At 45.3% G+C, this 18,036-nt stretch overlaps 3 non-coding genes across 3 annotated transcripts; all 3 read left to right on the top strand.

Moving 5' to 3' along the window:
- Positions 1-1,109: 1,109 nt before the first annotated feature.
- Positions 1,110-1,182, top strand: trnar-ccu (transfer RNA arginine (anticodon CCU)). The gene has a single exon. It is a non-coding gene; the product is annotated as a tRNA-Arg (tRNA).
- Positions 1,183-6,528: 5,346 nt separating this feature from the next.
- Positions 6,529-6,601, top strand: trnar-ucu (transfer RNA arginine (anticodon UCU)). The gene has a single exon. It is a non-coding gene; the product is annotated as a tRNA-Arg (tRNA).
- A 5,425-nt stretch (positions 6,602-12,026) lies between these two features.
- On the top strand, positions 12,027-12,099 carry trnar-ccu (transfer RNA arginine (anticodon CCU)). Its single transcript has one exon. It is a non-coding gene; the product is annotated as a tRNA-Arg (tRNA).
- The last annotated feature ends 5,937 nt before the right edge of the window (positions 12,100-18,036 follow it).

Below are 18,036 nucleotides of genomic sequence, written 5' to 3' on the forward strand. Positions count from 1 at the left end.
ACCACAACGGGAGTATTGCATCCAGTTCTGGTCACCACAATTTAGGAAGGATGTGAAGGCCCTTGAGAAGGTGCAGAGGAGATTTACCAGAATGGTTCCGTGGATGGGGGATCTTAGCTATAAGGACAGGTTGGAGAAGCTGGATTTGTTTTCGTTAGAGTAAAGGAGGTTGAGGGGTGATTTGATGGAGGTGTACAAGATTATGACGGGTTTGGATAGGCTAGACGGGGAAAGGCTCTTCCCACTACTTGATGGTACAAGGACTAGGGGACACAGACTTAAGGAATTGGGCAAGAGATACAGGGGGGGTGTGAGAAAAACTTTTTTACACAGTGAATGGTGATGACCTGGAACTCGCTGCCGATGGAAGTGGTGGAAGTGGAGACACTCAATGTTTTCAAGGGGAGGCTGGATAGGCACTTGAGGGAAATAAACTTGCAGGGCTATGGGAATAAAGCGGGGGAATGGGACTGACTGGATTGCTCTAAAAAGAGCCGGCACGGACTGGATGGGCTGAATGCCCTCCCTCTGTGCCGTTATGACTCTATGACTGTACAACTCTATTCATGAAGCCCAGGATCCCGTAAGCTTTTTTAACTGCTTTCTCAACCTGCCCTGCCACCTTCAATGAGTTGTGTACATACACCCCTAGTTCTGTCTGTTCATGCACCCACTTTAGAATTGTACCCTTTAGTTTATATTTCCTCTCTTCATTCCTTCTAGCAAAATGTATCAGTTTTCTGCGTTAACTTTCATTTGTCACGTGTCCGCCCATTCCACCAGCCTGTCTATGTCCTCTTGAAGTCTATCACTATCCTCCTCACTGTTCACTGCACTTCCAAGTTTTGTGTCATCTGCAAAGTTTGAAATTGTGTCCTGTACAAACTTTACTCTGGCTGTGCAGTTTGGGTTTGATTGATTACCTACCGTCGTATTCGGGCCACATGGGGAGAATGGGGTGAATCGATTCATTAGCCACCCAACAATGTGCATTTTAAATCCTAATCAAAGATTTTCTGTCTGCGGTGAGAATAATTTGCCCTGTAAATAATGATTTGGCAGTCACAAACTGACCCTTAAGTTTCATGATTTTCATTACTTTGTATACAGCCCCAGTGGCCTAATGGATAAGGCACTGGCCTCCTAAGCCAGGGATTGTGGGTTCGAGTTCCATCTGGGGTGATATGTTTTTAAGATTGGCACTATGGTATAGCCGTCAAGGCCCAGAATGTCAATGCAACCATCCAGAATAAACTCGTCGATGGTCAGGGCAGTGTTCGCAAGTTGATAAATATTCTGAAGAGATTTGGGAGGGCAGGGTAACCGAGAGGTACGCTGGAGGTGTTAATGTGGAGAAGTGTTGTGTGGCAGAAAGCAGTGGTGAAGTTGGAGGCCACCATAAGATCCAGAAATGGATGTCGGCCCAGGAGAGTGAATTTCTGGTCAGGACCCGGACAGCAGCAAAATAAACCAGTGGGACAGTCACAGACACAGCAGCGATGGGGGATGGGCTGCAAACTGGACAAAGTTACCTTCAAACTGAAGCAACTGAATAGAAGATCAGAGTCACAGCAGCTGAGTTGTCCAGTGGAGCAGTTTAGTATTGATGGCAGAGAAGGCTAGGAATTGGGAATCAAATTTGAGCAAAGTTCCAGGGCTCACTGCTGAAAACAAAGAGCGGGCAGGGTCGGGGAATGGACAGTGGGCACGGTATCTCCCTAAACATCTCTGCCTCTCTCTCCTCCTTTAAATGTTCCTTAAAACCTACCTCTTTGACCAAGGTTCAGGACTCCTGTCCTAATATCTCCTTATGTGGCTCGGTGTCAAATTTTGTTTGATAATCGCTCCTGTGAAGCGCCTTGGAATATTTTACTATGTTAAAGGCACTATATAAATACAAGTTGTTGTAGGTGGCTCTGGTATGGCGCGAGCAGTGACAGATATGATGGGTGAAAATAGCTCCCATCTCTGCTGAACTTTCGAAGACTCTGAAACTGAGGCAGATGTCACATTTCGGAGTGGTCAATTGCCCTCAGGCGGATTATCTTCTGTATTCAGCCCCAGTGGCCCAATAGGTAAGGCACTGACTTCCTAAGCCAGGGATTGTGGGTTCGAGTCTCATCTGGGGTGATGTGTTTTTAATGATTGACACAACGGCAGTTGAGGCGGGGCAAGTGGTGGAAGGTGCTGCCAGGCGGGGAGGATGCATTAAGGAGGATTGTATAAACACCTGTAGCCAAGATTCCAACAAGGCCGTAAGGTCAATGCAATCATCCACAAGAAGGAGGGAGAGAGAAGACGGGCCAGTTAGCCTGACATCAGTCATCGGGAAAATGTTGGAATCCATTATTGAGGAAGTGGTAACAATGCACTCAGAAAATCATATGATTAGGTTTTTGTGAAAGGGAAATTGTGTTTAACAAATTTATTGGAGTATTTTGAGGATGTAACTAGCAGGGTAGATAAATGGGAACCAGTGGATGTCGTATATTTGCATTTCCAAAAGGCATTCAATCAGGTGCAACGTAAAATGTTTTATTTTGATTTCTTCCTGGGATGTGGGCGTCGTTGGCAAGGCCAGCATTTATTACCCATCCCTAATTGCCCTTGAGAAGGTGGTGGTGACCTGCTGCCCTGAGGAACTCCTGCAGCGATGTCCTGGGGCTGAGGTGATTGACCTCCAACAACCACAACACTACGCAAGATAAGGTATCCTGGGGTTGGGGTAATATATTAGCATGGATAGAGGAGTGGCTAACAGACAGAAAACAGCGGGTAGGGATAAACGGGTCATTTTCCGGTTGGCAGGCTGTAACTAGTGGGATGCTTGGGCCTCAGCTATTCACAATCTATATTAATGACTTAGATGAAGGGACCGAGGACAATGTATCCAGATTTGCTGACGATACAAAGCTGGGTGGAAAAGTAAGCTGTGAGGAGGACACAAGGAGCCTGCAAAGGGATCTAGACAGATTAAGTGAGTGGGCAATAAGGTGGGAGATAGAGAATAATGTGAGGAAAGGTGAGGTTATTCACTTTGTTAGGAAGAATAGAAAAACAGAATATTTTTTAAATGGTGAGAAATTATTAAATGTTGGTGTTCAGAGAGATTTAGGTGTCCTCGTACAGGAAACACAGAGAGTTAGCATGCAGGTACAGCAAGCAATTAGGAAGGCAAATGGCATGTTGGTCTTTATTGCAAGGGTGTTGGAACACAAGAGTAAGGAAGTCTTACTACAATTGTACAGGGCTTTGGTGAGACCACACCTGGAGTACTGCGCACAGTTCTGGTCTCCTTATCTAAGGAAGGATATACTTGCCTTAGAGGCGGTGCAACGAAGGTTCACTAGATTGATTCCTGGGATGAGAGGGCTGTCCTATGATGAGAGATTGTGTAGAATGGGCCGATACTCTCTGGATTTTAGAAGAATGAGAGGTGATCTCACTGAAACATATAAGATTTTGAGTGGGATTGACAGGGTAGATGCTGAGAGGTTGTTTCCCCTGGGTTGAGTGTCTAGAACCAGGGGTCACAATCCCAGGATAAGGGGTCGACCATTTAAGACTGAGATGAGGAGGAATTTCTTCACTCAGAGGGTTGTGAATGTTTGGAATTCTCTGCCCCGAAGGATGCTGAGTCGTGGACTATATTCAAGGCTGGGATAGATAGATATTTGGACTCTAGGGGGAACAAGGGATATGGGGTCGGGCGGGAAAGTGGAGTTGAGGTCGAAGATCAGTCATGATCTTATTGAATGGCGGAGCAGGCTCGAAGGGCTGTATGGTCGACTCCTGCTCCTACTTCTTATGTTCTTATGGTGATGGACATTGAAGTCCACCTGATGGCATGAAAGTTCATGGGGACAGGAGTCAGCGTTGAGAACTCCCAGGGCCACTCCCTCCTGTCTGTGTACCACTGGGCCACCACCTCTGGTGGGTCTGTCCTGCTTGTGGGACGGGACATACCCAGGGATGGTGATGGAGGAGTCTGGGACCTTGGCTGATAGGTACGATCCTGTGTGGTTGCATTCTAGCCCAAGCTACAAGTTTAAAGTTACCTGGGCCCACTGACCATCCACCTCTTTGTTTACATCAGTCAGCCCTGGAAATTTCCACAGAAATACCTCCAGCAAACCTCTTGGTCACTCGGCCCTCCCAAATTCCTGCTCCCACTTCCTCGAAATGTTGATCCACTTGTCCACAAGGCCCTTACCACCCTTGAGCTTATTGCGGATGGTTGCATTGACACCACGGCCTTGACGGAAACTTGGCTCACAAGTTACGATTAATGCAGCCTCCCCGCCTGGCTGTACTTTCCACCACTTGCCCCGTCTAATCCGCCATAGTGTCAATCATTAAAAACACATCACCTCAGATGAGACTCAAACACACAATCCCTGGCTTCGGAGGTCAGTGCCTTATCCATTAGGCCACTGGGGCAGAATACAAACAGCACCCCACCTGAGGACAATTGACCGCGATGAAATTCCTCACATTTCCCTAATCCTGGAAAGTTAAGCATAGAGGGAAGCTATTTTCACCCATCATATCTGCCGCTGCTCACGTGCCGTGCCAGAGCCATCTACAGCAACAACTTGCATTTATATAGCGTCTGTTAAGTAGTAAAACGCCCCAAGGGGCTCACAGGAGCGATTATCAGACAGAATTTGACACCGAGCCACATAAGGAGATACTAGGACAGGTGACCAAAAGGTTATCATAGAATGGTTACAGCACTGAAGGAGGCCATTCGGCCCGTCGAGCCCGTGCCGGCTCTCTGCAATACCACTTCAGCTAGTCCCACTGTCCCTGCCCCTTCCCCGTAGCCCTGCAAATGTTTTTCCTGCAGGTACTTATCCAATTCCCCTTTGAAAGCCGTGATTGAATCTGCCTCCACCAGCCTGAGTGAACAAGTTATTCCACACGTCGCCTTTGACTGTTCCGCCAATCATCTTAAATCTGTGTCCTCTGGTTCTCGACCCTTCCACCAATGGGAACAGTTTCTCTCTATCTACACTGTCCAGACCCCTCATGATTTTGAACACCTCTATCAAATCTTCTCTCAATCTTCTCTGCTCTATGGAAAACAACCCCAGCTTCTCCAGTCTATCGACATAACTAAAGTCCCTCATCCCTGGAATCATTCTCGTAAATCTTTTCTGCACCCTCTCTAAGACCTTCACATCCTTCCTAAAGTGCGGTGCCCAGAATTGGACACAATACTCCAGTTGGGGTCGAACCAGTGTTTTATACAGGTTCATCATAATTTCCACGATTTTCTACTCTATACCTCGGTGGCAGGACATATTGAGAGAGTGGTTAACAAAGCATATGGGATCTTGGGCTTCATAAATAGAGGTTTTAGGTTTTGAATACAAAAGTAGAGAAGTTATGCTGAACCTTTATAAAGCGCTGGTTGGACCACAACGGGAGTATTGCATCCAGTTCTGGTCACCACAATTTAGGAAGGATGTGAAGGCCCTTGAGAAGGTGCAGAGGAGATTTACCAGAATGGTTCCGTGGATGGGGGATCTTAGCTATAAGGACAGGTTGGAGAAGCTGGATTTGTTTTCGTTAGAGTAAAGGAGGTTGAGGGGTGATTTGATGGAGGTGTACAAGATTATGACGGGTTTGGATAGGCTAGACGGGGAAAGGCTCTTCCCACTACTTGATGGTACAAGGACTAGGGGACACAGACTTAAGGAATTGGGCAAGAGATACAGGGGGGGTGTGAGAAAAACTTTTTTACACAGTGAATGGTGATGACCTGGAACTCGCTGCCGTTGGAAGTGGTGGAAGTGGAGACACTCAATGTTTTCAAGGGGAGGCTGGATAGGCACTTGAGGGAAATAAACTTGCAGGGCTATGGGAATAAAGCGGGGGAATGGGACTGACTGGATTGCTCTAAAGAGAGCCGGCACGGACTGGATGGGCTTAATGGCCTCCCTCTGTGCCGTTATGACTCTATGACTGTACAACTCTATTCATGAAGCCCAGGATCCCGTAAGCTTTTTTAACTGCTTTCTCAACCTGCCCTGCCACCTTCAATGATTTGTGAACATACACCCGTAGTTTTGTCTGTTCATGCACCCCTTTAGGATTGTACCCTTTAGTTTATATTTCCTCTCTTCATTCCTTCTACCAAAATGCATCAGTTTTCTGCGTTACATTTCATTTGTCACATGTCCGCCCATTCCACCAGCCTGTCTATGTCCTCTTGAAGTCTATCACTATCCTCCTCACTGTTCACTGCACTTCCAAGTTTTGTGTCATTTGCAAAGTTTGAAATTGTGTCCTGTACAAACTTTACTCTGGCTGTGCAGTTTGGGTTTGATTGATTACCTACCATAGTATTCGGGCCACATGGGAAGAATGTGGTGAATCGATTCATTAGCCACCCAACAATGTGCATTTTAAATCCTAATCAAAGATTTTCTGTCTGCGGTGAGAATAATTTGCCCTGTAAATAATAATTTGGCGTTCACAAACTGACCCTTAAGTCTCATGATTTTCATTGCTTTATGTACAACCCCAGTGGCCTAATGGATAAGGCACTGGCCTTCTAAGTCAGGGATTGTGGGTTCGAGTCCCATCTGGGGTGATGTATTTTTAAGATTGGTACTATTGTAGTGTCCGTGTGTTGATGGAGACACTGAAGATAGGAGTTGGTTTATCGGTGTTTACTAAGCAAAGTCTGGCGGGGGGGTGGTTCCAACGGACATACAGGCTTATATCGCCCGAGCCGGTATTACAGCACACCTGGGGCTCTTAAAGGCACATACATTACAATTCCTCCCCTTTTAGTTAACCAGTACATCATATTTTAAGTAATTATTAATTACATGTTATAAGAAAAATAATCTACACATTGCTGCAGTTAATCAAATATAAGTCAGTCTCTCAGGAGGCTTCGTGACTCGGTCCGGATAACGCCTCGGTGGTGTAGTCGTTTCTGGTGGTGTAGTAGGTTCTTTTGGCAAGGCTGATTCAGCTTGAATGCCAGTGTCGGGTTCATCGGGTTCCAGTATCACCGGATCGGAGGTAGATATGGGTATCTCTACTTCATCGTTAGACGTATAGAGTTGTGGTGTAGGTTGTCCCTTTTCGGATGAGTCTATGATTTGGTCAGCATGGTGCCTTATTATGCTTTCTCCAATGTCCACGGTGTACATCAGTGGTCCTAGTCGTGTGCAGATAGTTCCAGGCTGCCATTTCTCGGTACGGTAGTCCCGGGCTAAAACTTGTTGACCTATCTGGAAGGTTCTAGTTGGCCTTTCATTCATGCCTTGAAACTGCCGGTTCTCCACGTCCCTTCTGATGTTGGGCTTGACCAAATCCAGCCGGCATCTTAGGTTTCTATTGAAGAACATCATGGCGGGAGTTTGGTTGGTAACCATATGTGTTGCATTCCTGTATGCGAATAAGAAGTTATCCACCTTGTGTTGAAGTTTTATGTCTTCATTACCCATGGCCTTTATGGCCTTCTTGAAGGTCTGGACAAACCTTTCAGCCAATCCATTGGTGGTGGGATGGTATGGGGCGGACGTGTAGTGCTTAACCCCATTGTTTTTTCAGAATTTCCTGAATTCTTCGGACACAAATTGCGGTCCATTATCAGAACAGATCTGTTCCAGCAGCCCATTCCTGGCAAATATGGTCCTTAATACTGTGATGGTTTTTTCCGTGGTGGTGGAGGACATCTTTATTACCTCTGGCCACTTGGAGTGTGCATCAACCGCGATTAAGAACATTGAGTCCATAAATGGACCAGCAAAGTCGATGTGTACCCTTTGCCAGGGAGATGAGGGCCACTCCCATGGATGTAGAGGGGCTTGTGGTGGAGCGTTTTGGACCTTCTGGCATCCTAGGCAGCTCTTGGTCATTTCTTTGATGTCTCCATCGATACCTGGCCACCATACAAACGCCCTGGCTAGGTTCTTCATTTTCACTCCACCCAGATGCCCCTCGTGAAGCTCCTTTAGCACTTTATCCTGGAGTTTGGGTGGAATCACCACTCTGGATCCACACATCAAGGTTCCTCGGCACACTGACAGCTGTTCTCTTCTTTGCGAGAATGCTGGCAACAGTGGTTCGCCATGTGCCGGCCATCCCTTCACTGTTAAATCGTAGACCCGTGAGAGAGTCGGGTCATTTCTCGTCTCCCTTTCAATGGCAGAATTTGTTACTGGTAGACATTCCACAATGGTAGAGTGGAACATCTCCACTGGGTCTACTGTAGGTGCCTCTTCTACCGTTGGCAACGGTAGGCGCGATAAACCGTCAGCATTCCCATGCTGTTTTGATCCTTTGTATTCTATGTTGTATTGGTGTGCCCCTAGATAAAGGGACCACCTCTGTAGCCTTTGCGCTGTCATAATGGGAACACCCTTTTTAGGGTTGAATATGGAGATGAGGGGTTGATGATCAGTCAACAAGGTAAATTTTTGTCCGTGTAAGTAATGGTTGAATTTCTTCACTCCCCATATCAGGCTGAGTGCCTCCCTGTCGATTTGGGCATAGTTACGCTCAGCTGAGTTTAATGAGCATGACGCAAAAGCTATCGGCCGTTCTGAGCCATCAGGGAATTTATGCGATAATACTGCTCCTATGCCGTAAGGGGATGCATCGCACGCCAGTCTGATTGGCAGTGATGGGTTGTAATGAGCCAAAACTTCTTCGGATGTGATTAAGCCTTTGCATTTATGGAAGGCACGTTTACAGTCTTCGTTCCATTTCCAAGTCACTCCTGTTTGTAGCAGTTCATTAAGAGGGTGTAGAAGAGTTGATAAGTTCGGTAAAAATTTATGATAGTAATTTATTAATCCCAGGAACGACCTTAATTGTGAAACATTTTCAGGTGCTGGGGCTTTTATGACCGCTTCAATTTTTTCAGGTGACTTATGCAACCCTTCCTTATTAATTATGTGGCCACAATATGATATTTGATTTTGGAAAAATTCACACATGGGGTGATTTGCTCGTAGGCCCCGTTCTCTCAGCCTAGTGAGCACCTGCTCCAAATTGGCAAGGTGCTCGTTGTCGTTTTCTCCTGTTACAAGGATGTCGTCTAGGTAGCATTGAGTACCCGGAATCCCTTGGAGGACTTGCTCCATAGCTCTTTGCCAGATAGCTGGAGCGGATGCTACACCGAAAACCAGTCGATTGTACTGGTATGGACCTTTGTGTGTATTTATCGTGAGATATTTGTTAGAGGCCTCTTCAACCTCCATCTGTAGATATGCCTGTGCCAAGTCAATTTTGGTGAAACGTTTCCCTCCGGATAGTGAGGTGAAAATATCTTCTCTCCTCAGAAGAGGATACTGTACTGTGTGAAGGACCGGGTTTACAGTCACCTTGAAGTCTCCACAGATGCGAATTTTTCTCTGTTCTTCAGATTTATCATTATTCAATGCTTTCTTCATGACTGGAACGATGGGTGTTGCCCACTTGCTCCAATCTATTTTGGATAATATGCCTGCCTTTTCCAAATTCCCCAGCTCTGCCTCGACTGCTGGACGAATTGCGTATGGCACCGGTCTTGCCTTAAAAAACTTGGGAATTGCTGCATCTTCCACTTTTATTGAGGCGGTGATGCCTTTCAAGGTTCCTAGTTTCTCTTGAAACACTTCTTTGGCGTTGGCCAAGGTGTCTTTTAATCGTTCAGGTATGATGTCATCATTGTTTTTTTCCTTACTGGTCACCGTCAGTGCCTGAATGGAGTGCCAGTCTAAACGTATCTTTCTGATCCATTCACGTCCCAACAACGGTGGACCACCATCTTGTAGAATGTATAAATACAACTTTTGTATTTCTTTGCCGTTGTATACAACAGGCACCCTTATTTTTCCTTTGGGGTATACTTTCTGCCCCGTATATGTTTTTAAGATAATGGATGCGTCTTTTAAAGGTATATGCGGAAATAGCCTCTCGTAATCCTGTCGATTTATTACGGTTAGAGCTGATCCTGTATCTAGTTCCATTTTAACTGGGGACCCTGCTATCGTGAGGGTAACCCAAATGGTTTGGTAATCATCTTTGGCAAGTACATTATGTAATTTGAGACATCTTAGTCTCTTGTTTTCGGAGTCACTATCGCTTTTCTGCTCTTCGGAGCTGCTGTCTGTCATCATTTGTACCTTTCTGTACTTTTCTTTATTGATTTTTTTTTTTCTGTCTGTGGATTTATTTTGTCCAGATCGGCATACCTGTGCAATGTGTCCAATCTTTCCGCATTGCCTGCATGCTTTGTCCTTGAACCAGCAGTCCCTCTGGTTATGGGTGGATCTGCCGCAGCGATAACATCTTTCGAAACCCTGTGTCATTTCATGGGTGCCGAAGTCCTGTGTCTTTTGTTGTATCTCTGCAGCTCCTCTTGCTGCTGCTTTGTATGATACAGCCATACTGAAAGCCTTGTCCAGTGTTAAATCTTTTTCACAAAGCAGCCTTTTTTGTGTTCCTTCACTTAAGAGACCGCAGACGAATTTGTCTCGAAGATAATCTGCTAGTCCTGCCCCGAATTGGCAGTACTTTGATAGCTTTCTTAATTCGGTGAGGTAATCAGCGTTACTTTCATTCTTGTGTTGATTTCTCTTGGAGAATTTGAATCATTCCGCTATCAGCAGCGGTGTTGGGTTTAAGTGCTCCTGCAGGGTATCAACAATTTCTTTAAAATTCTTGTCCTTTGGTTTGGCTGGAGTGATTAAATTTCGTAACAGCCCGCATGCCTTTGCGCCCATTAGGTTCAGCAGTACTGAAGCTTTTTCTTTCATCTTCTATTCCATTTGCAGTGCAATATACCTCTACTCTTTCCACATATGTGGTCCAATCCTCTATTTCGCTATCAAAAGCATCAATATTGCCAGACTTAGGCATCTTAGAAAAGATATGGCGCTTCCCACGCTTTTCTTTCTGTTCTGCAGAAAAGATATGGCGCTTCCCGCGCTTTCCCGCCGCTGCTGCCGATGACAACGCTGTTTCCCACGGTTTCCGTTCTCTTTTTAAAATTTATTCACAGTTGGAGACTCGTTCCCGCCGGACTTTCTCTCCAGGTCTGAACGCCGACCTGCTTGCAGCGCCGGCCGTCTCCCGAGTGCTCCCTCCCAGTCCGTTATTGCTTGCCTCCGATTTCGCTGCCTGTCTTATCTGTAGAGCCAGCCGCTGGAGCCCCAGCCTGGCGCCCAGGAAGGATTAGCGCAGTACCTGCCACCAGCTTGGTCAGCTGGTGAAACCACAGCTTCTCTCACTTTCTTGAGTCTTCTGGACGCCCGAGGAATCGATGTTCTTGAGGTGCTGCCGAATTGCAGGTAAGTCCGTTTCCACTTCGTCGCCACTGTTGTGTGTGTGTTGATAGAGACACTGAAGAGAGGAGTTGGTTCACAGCTGTTTACTAAGCAAAGTCTGGGGGGGGGGTTCTAACGGATATACACAATATACAGGCTTATATAGCCCGAGTGGCCATTACCGGCATTACAGCACACCTGGGGCTCTTAAAGGCACATACACTACAACTATGATATAGCCGTCAAGGCCCAGAATGTCAATGCAGCCATCCAGAATAAACTGGTAGATGGTCAGGGCAGTGTTCGCAAGTTGATAGACATTCTGAAGGGATTTGGGAGGGCAGAGTAACCGAGAGGTACGCTGGAGGTATTTCTGTGGAAATGTGGAGAAATGCTGTGTGGCAGAAAGCACTGGTGAAGTTGGAGGCCACCATAAGATCCAGAAATGGACGTCGGCCCAGGAGAGTGAATTTCTGACCAGGAACCCAGACAGCAGCAAAATAAACCAGTGGGACAGTCACAGACTCAGCAGGTAACAGCAGCGATGGGGGATGGGCTGCAAACTAGACAAAGTTACCTTCAAACTGCAGCAACTGAATAGAAGATCAGAGTCACAGCAGCTGATGTGCATTTTAAATCCTAATCAAAGATTTTCTGTCTGCGGTGAGAATAATTTGCCCTGTAAATAATGATTTGGCGGTCACAAACTGACCCTTAAGTCTCATGATTTTCATTGCTTTGTATACAGCCCCAGTGGCCTAATGGATAAGGCACTGGCCTCCTAAGCCAGGGATTGTGGGTTCGAGTCCCATCTGGGGTGATGTATTTTTAAGATTGGCACTATGGTAGTGCCGTCAAGGCCCAGAATGTCAATGCAACCATCCAGAATAAACTTGCAGATGGTCAGGGCAGTGTTTGCAAGTTGACAGACATTCTGAAGGGATTTGGGAGGGCAGAATAACCGAGAGGTACGCTGGAGGTGTTAATGTGGAGAAGTGTTGTGTGGCAGAAAGCACTGGTGAAGTTGGAGGCCACCATAAGATCCAGAAATGGACATCGGCCCAGGAGAATGAATTTCTGACCAGGAACCCAGATATGAAAGATTTCAGATGCAGATATTATCCCGAAAGGCATTCTGAGGAAACAATACCTGCCAAATGGTGTGTTGAAGGTACAGTATTTGGTGCTCTCTTCATCCAGTTTTAGTTGCCAAAATCCTTGTGATGCATCGAGCTTTGTAAAGTATCTGGCACCTGACATTTCACTGGTGATTTCTTCTCGCTTGGGAATCTGGTAGTGTTCACGTTTTATGTTTGTGTTTAAGTCCTTTGGATCCATGCATATTCTTAGATCATTGTTCTTTTTCTTTACACATACCATGGAGTTAACCCAGTCTGTTGGCTCTTCGACTTTCCTGATGACTCCTAGTGTGGTCATTCTGTCCAGTTCATTCTTGAGCCGGTCACGCAGGGGTGCTGGAACTCTTCGTGGAGCATGTACCACTGGCTGAGCATCTTCCTTTAGCTGGATCTTGTAAGTGAATGGTAGAACTCCAAATCCTTTGAACACATCCTGGAAATGATTTACTACAGAATCCACTGAGTCATCTGGTCTGCTTATGGCACAGTTTATACGGTATACTCTCTTGCCCAGCTCTAAGTCCTCACAAGCTTTGTCACCCAGTAGTGAATCAAGTCCTTCATCCACAACAGAAAACATGAGATGATGCACTTTGTCTTTGACTGTCACTTTATGTCTGCATACACCTAAGCTATCTATTTTCTGTCCATTATAGTCCTTCAGTAGTACTGACTTTTTCTGTATTTTGGGCTTTTCTTTCATGTTTTTAATGTCACTCATACTGATTAAATTTGCTTTTGCCCCAGTGTCCAGTTTCAATGTAACTAATGCTCCATTTATCTACAGTCGGATCATCCATTTGTCCTCTTTTACTGCATTAATTTTATGTTCAGCATTGTCCATATCTGAGGGCTGCACATTTTCTGTATCATTTTTGACATTGTCACATGACACCATTCATACAAAAAATGTCTCACTTAAATCAGTGTCGTCAATCACATTAACTCGTTGCCCTTTCTTTGTTTTTAGTTTTGAAAAGCATTGTTTGGCAAAGTGATTCTTTCCATTACACTTTGTGCACATTTTTCCAAACGCTGGGCATTTTCTTAACTGGTGTTTGTAACCATAGCGTTTACAATTAAAAATTTAATCCTCCGATTGCTTTTCATTTCTGTTCTGCCCACGTTTCTTCCCCTTGTAGGACACAGCACCGACAGCAGCATTATCACTCATTACAATCGCATCATTATTGATTTCACTGAAAGTCTTCGCATGCTTTCGAGCTAGCTCGCTGGCGTGGCATATTTTCACAGCAATTTCCAATGTTAGTTCGGTTTCTCTCAACAGACGTTCCCTGACCTTTTTTTTATCATGAATACCAAACATGATGAAACAGGGGATGTACCAGAGGACTGGAGAACAGCTAATGTAGTACCATTATACAAGAAGGGTAGCAGGGATAAACCAGGGAATTACAGGCCAGTGAGCCTAACATCTGTGGTAGGGAAATTATTGGAAAAAATTCTGAGGGACAAAATTAGTCTCCACTTGGAGAGGCAAGGATTAATCGGGGATAGTCAGCATGGCTTTGTCAAGGGTAAATCATGTCTGACAAATCTGATTGAATTTTTCGAGGGGGTGACTAGGGGGGTGGATGAGGGAAATGCTGTGGATGTGGCTTACATGGACTTCAGTAAAGCTTTTGACAAAGTCCCGCATAGGAGACTGGTCAAGAAGGTAAGAGCCCATGGGATCCAGGGTGCCTTGGCGCGTTGGATCCTAAACTGGCTGAGTGGCAGGAGGCAGAGGGTGATGGTCGAAGGTTGCTTTTGTGACTGGAAGCCTGTGTCCAGTGGGGTACCTCAGGGATCGGTGCTGGGTCCCTTGTTGTTTGTGATCTACATAAATGATTTGGATGAGAATGTAAAAGGTATGATCAGTAAGTTCGCAGATGACACGAAAATTGGTGGGGTGGTAAATTGCGAGGAGGAAAGCCTCAGGCTACAGGACGATATAAACGGGTTGGTCAGATGGGCGGAAAAGTGGCAAATGGAATTTAACCCTGAAAAGTGCGAGGTGATGCATTTTGGACGGACAAATAAGGCAAGGGAATACACAATGAGTGGTAGGACCCTCGGAAGTACAGAGGGTCAGAGGGACCTTGGTGTACATGTACATAGATCCCTGAAGGCAGCGGAACAGGTAGATGAGGTGGTTAAAAAGGCATATGGGATACTTGCCTTCATTAGCCGAGGCATAGAATATAAGAGCAGGGAGGTTATGATGGTACTGTACAAAACGCTGGTGAGGCCACAGCTGGAGTACTGTGTGCAGTTCTGGTCGCCTCACTATAGGAAGGATGTGATTGCTTTGGAGAGGGTGCAGAGAAGATTCACCAGGATGTTACCTGGGATGGAGTGCCTCAGCTATGAAGAAAGACTAAACAGGCTGGGGTTGTTTTCCTTGGAGCAAAGAAGGCTGAGGGGGGACCTGATTGAGGTGTACAAAATGATGAGGGGCATAGATAGGGTAGATAAAGAGGAACTTTTCCCCTTAGTAGGAGGGTCAATAACAAGGGGGCATAGATTCAGGGTAAGGGGCAGGAGATTTAGAGGGGATTTGAGGAGGAACTTTTTCACCCAGAGGGTGGTTGGAATCTGGAACTCACTGCCTGAAAGGGTGGTAGAGGCAGGAACCCTCACAACATTCAAGAAGCATTTGGATGAGCACTTGAAATGCCATTGCATACAAGGCTATGGACCAAATGCTGGAAAATGGGATTAGACTGGACAGGGATGGATGGGCGGCGCAGAGATGATGGGCCGAAGGGCCTCTTTCTGTGCTGTAAAACTCTATGACTCTATGACTCTATGACACAATCTGGTCACGAATCATGGATGCTTTCAGCTCAGAGAAATTACATGTCTGTGCTTTCAGTTTCAGATCAGTTATAAAGCTATCAAAAGTCTCATTTTGCTGCTGTGTCTGAGAACAGAAGATGTACCTCTCATAGGTTTCATTCTTTTTGGGAGAACAATGTGTATCAAACTTCTTTAGCACATCGTCTAATTTTCCTCTGTTCTCCTCTGGATTAAATACAAATGTATTAAATATCTCTATCGCCTGTGGACCTGCAACCATGAGCAGCAACGCTATTTTCCTTGCGTCTGGCTTCGTACCAAATCCGATGGGAGCAATGTAGAGTTCGAATTGTTGTTTAAAAGTCTGCCAATTGTAGTCGATATTTCCTGTGAGTTTCAAACGCTCTGGTGGCTTCAAATTCTCCATGTCGCGTTGCACAATATTCAGCAGATCTTACCAATCCTGGTCCCATGTTATGTTCATTAATCACTAGTCATTTTTATTAAGAACAGCTAGCTTTTGCTAGACACTTTATTGAGCACATGTGGACTAGGCACAGTATCTGTAGAGGCCTCCATCTTGACTGCTGCCTTGTGGGTAGCCCACTCTTATATACATACAGCACCACCTAGTGTACCATTCCAGAATGACAGGTCACTGATCATTACATCCCCCTTTCTTTGAGGTTAAACAAAATCAGTATCAATCAATATCAATCAATAACAACATAAACATCTTCAACAGTCAATGCATTTTCAATGTAGTTTTCTTTGTACTCAAAGATTAAGTCTATCAGGCTTTTTTACTTCACGTGTGGATCTTCTCAGCACAGGTAAGTCTGATGTGTTTTCATGAGAGCCTGTATGTGTATTTGTGTTTGATTGTTCTGGTGGTGAGTGACAAGATTCAGTTGTGGCATTGTCATCGATTTGCTCTTCGATAGTCTCTTGTGTTTTTAGGAGGGAACGCGGTTCCTCCTGAGAATCTGTCCTTCCTCAGTTCTAACAGCGTATGACCTTGGTCCTACTTCCTCAAGAACTGTAGCTTTCCTGTTCCATGCATCTGGATCCTCAATCCTGACAACATCATCCCTTGTCAATGGTTTCAGAGTTTTGAATGACTTTTCATAGTGTGATTTCTGTTTCAGCTTTAACAGTTGAAGTCTCTGTCTCAGTTCCTTACTCTGCTTTTCTTTTGCACAGCAGGGTAGCGTGGTACGCAACTTGCGACCCATTAGGAGTTCAGCAGGTGAAGAACCAGAGTCTAAAGGTGAGGCTCGGTAGCTCAGCAGGGCGAGATAAGGATCAGACTTGCTTTCTGTCGCTTTCTTCAGCAGCTGCTTGAGAACTTGAACACCTTTCTCTGCCTTACCATTCGACTGAGCATACAAAGGACTGGATGTGATGTGTTGAAAGTCATAATGTGCTGCAAACTGTTGCCACTCCTTACAGTTGAAGCACGGACCATTGTTCGCTAACGTCAATCCTGGGAATTCCATGTCTGGCGAAGATGGATTTCACATGCATTATGACACTGCTTGCTGTGGTGCTTGAGAGCAGCGCCATCTCAGGATAGTTAGAATAGTAGTCAATCACTATTAGATAGTCTTTACCATTTAAATGAAAAAGGTCCATACCAACTTTTTGCCATGGTGCTGTTGGTATGTCAACTACTATCATTGGTTCCTTTGCTTGTTTGTTTTGGTGTTTCTGACATGTCTCACATTTGCCTATCATGTTCTCAATGTCCTTATTTATGCCAGGCCAATAAACAGTGTCTCTTGCTCTCCTTTTGCATTTTTCAATTACGAGGTGTCCCTCATGAATACTTTTGAGCATGCCTTGACGTAGAGCCTGTGGAATGACTATTCTGTTCTGTTTTAGTAATAGTCCACTTGCGACACTTAACTCTGACCTGATGTGATAGTACTTTGGACAGGAACCTTTTGGCCAGCCATGATGAATGTTCTCTATTACTGTTTGTAATACTGTATCTTTTACTGTTTCTTCTGCTATTTGCTTTGATTTTGTGTCTGACACGGGCAGCGCAGCAGTGACCATACTCACATGAACATCCACGTCTTCTTCAGTACAGCTCACATGACTCATTGTGGGTGCTCGGGATAGTGCATCTGCTAACACTATGTATTTGCCTGGTGTGTAGATCAGTTCAAAGTCATATCTTTGCAGCTTCATCATGAGTCGTTGAATCCTTGGAGACATCTCATTCAGGTTCTTTTTTATGATGGCAACCAGTGGGCTGTGGTCTGTCTCAACTGTGAAGGTGGGAAGTCCATATATGTAGCCATGAAACTTTTCTAGCCCAACTACCAAGCCTAGACATTCCTTTTCAATCTGGGCATATCGACACTCAGTATCAGTCATAGACCTGGAGGCATAGGCAACAGGCTTCCAATTTTCACCCTCTGCTTGTAGCAAGACCGCACCGAGGCCATCTTTTGATGCATCCGTTGACACTTTGATTCTTTTTGTTGGGTCAAAGAAGGTGAGTACAGGTGTGGTTGTCAGCACTGTTTTGAGGTTTATCCACTCTTGTTCATGTCTTTCTGTCCATGCGAACTCATTTGTTTTACGTAGCAGGTCTCGCAGACAGGCTGTCTTGGCTGACAAGTTAGGAATGAACTTTCCAATGAAGTTTATCATCCCCATGATGCATAGCACTCCTTTTTCGTCAGTGGGTCGGGGCATTTTGAGTATGGCGTTTGCTTTTTCCATATCTGGCTCTATTCCTTTACCAGATAGATTATCTCCTAGGAAAGTGACTTCCTGGACACCAAACTGACACTTGGCTTTGT

Source organism: Somniosus microcephalus, chromosome 28 (genome assembly GCF_052327205.1).
Source record: "Somniosus microcephalus isolate GS21.2 chromosome 28, FLI_Smic_1.0, whole genome shotgun sequence".
Lineage (NCBI taxonomy): Eukaryota > Metazoa > Chordata > Chondrichthyes > Squaliformes > Somniosidae > Somniosus > Somniosus microcephalus.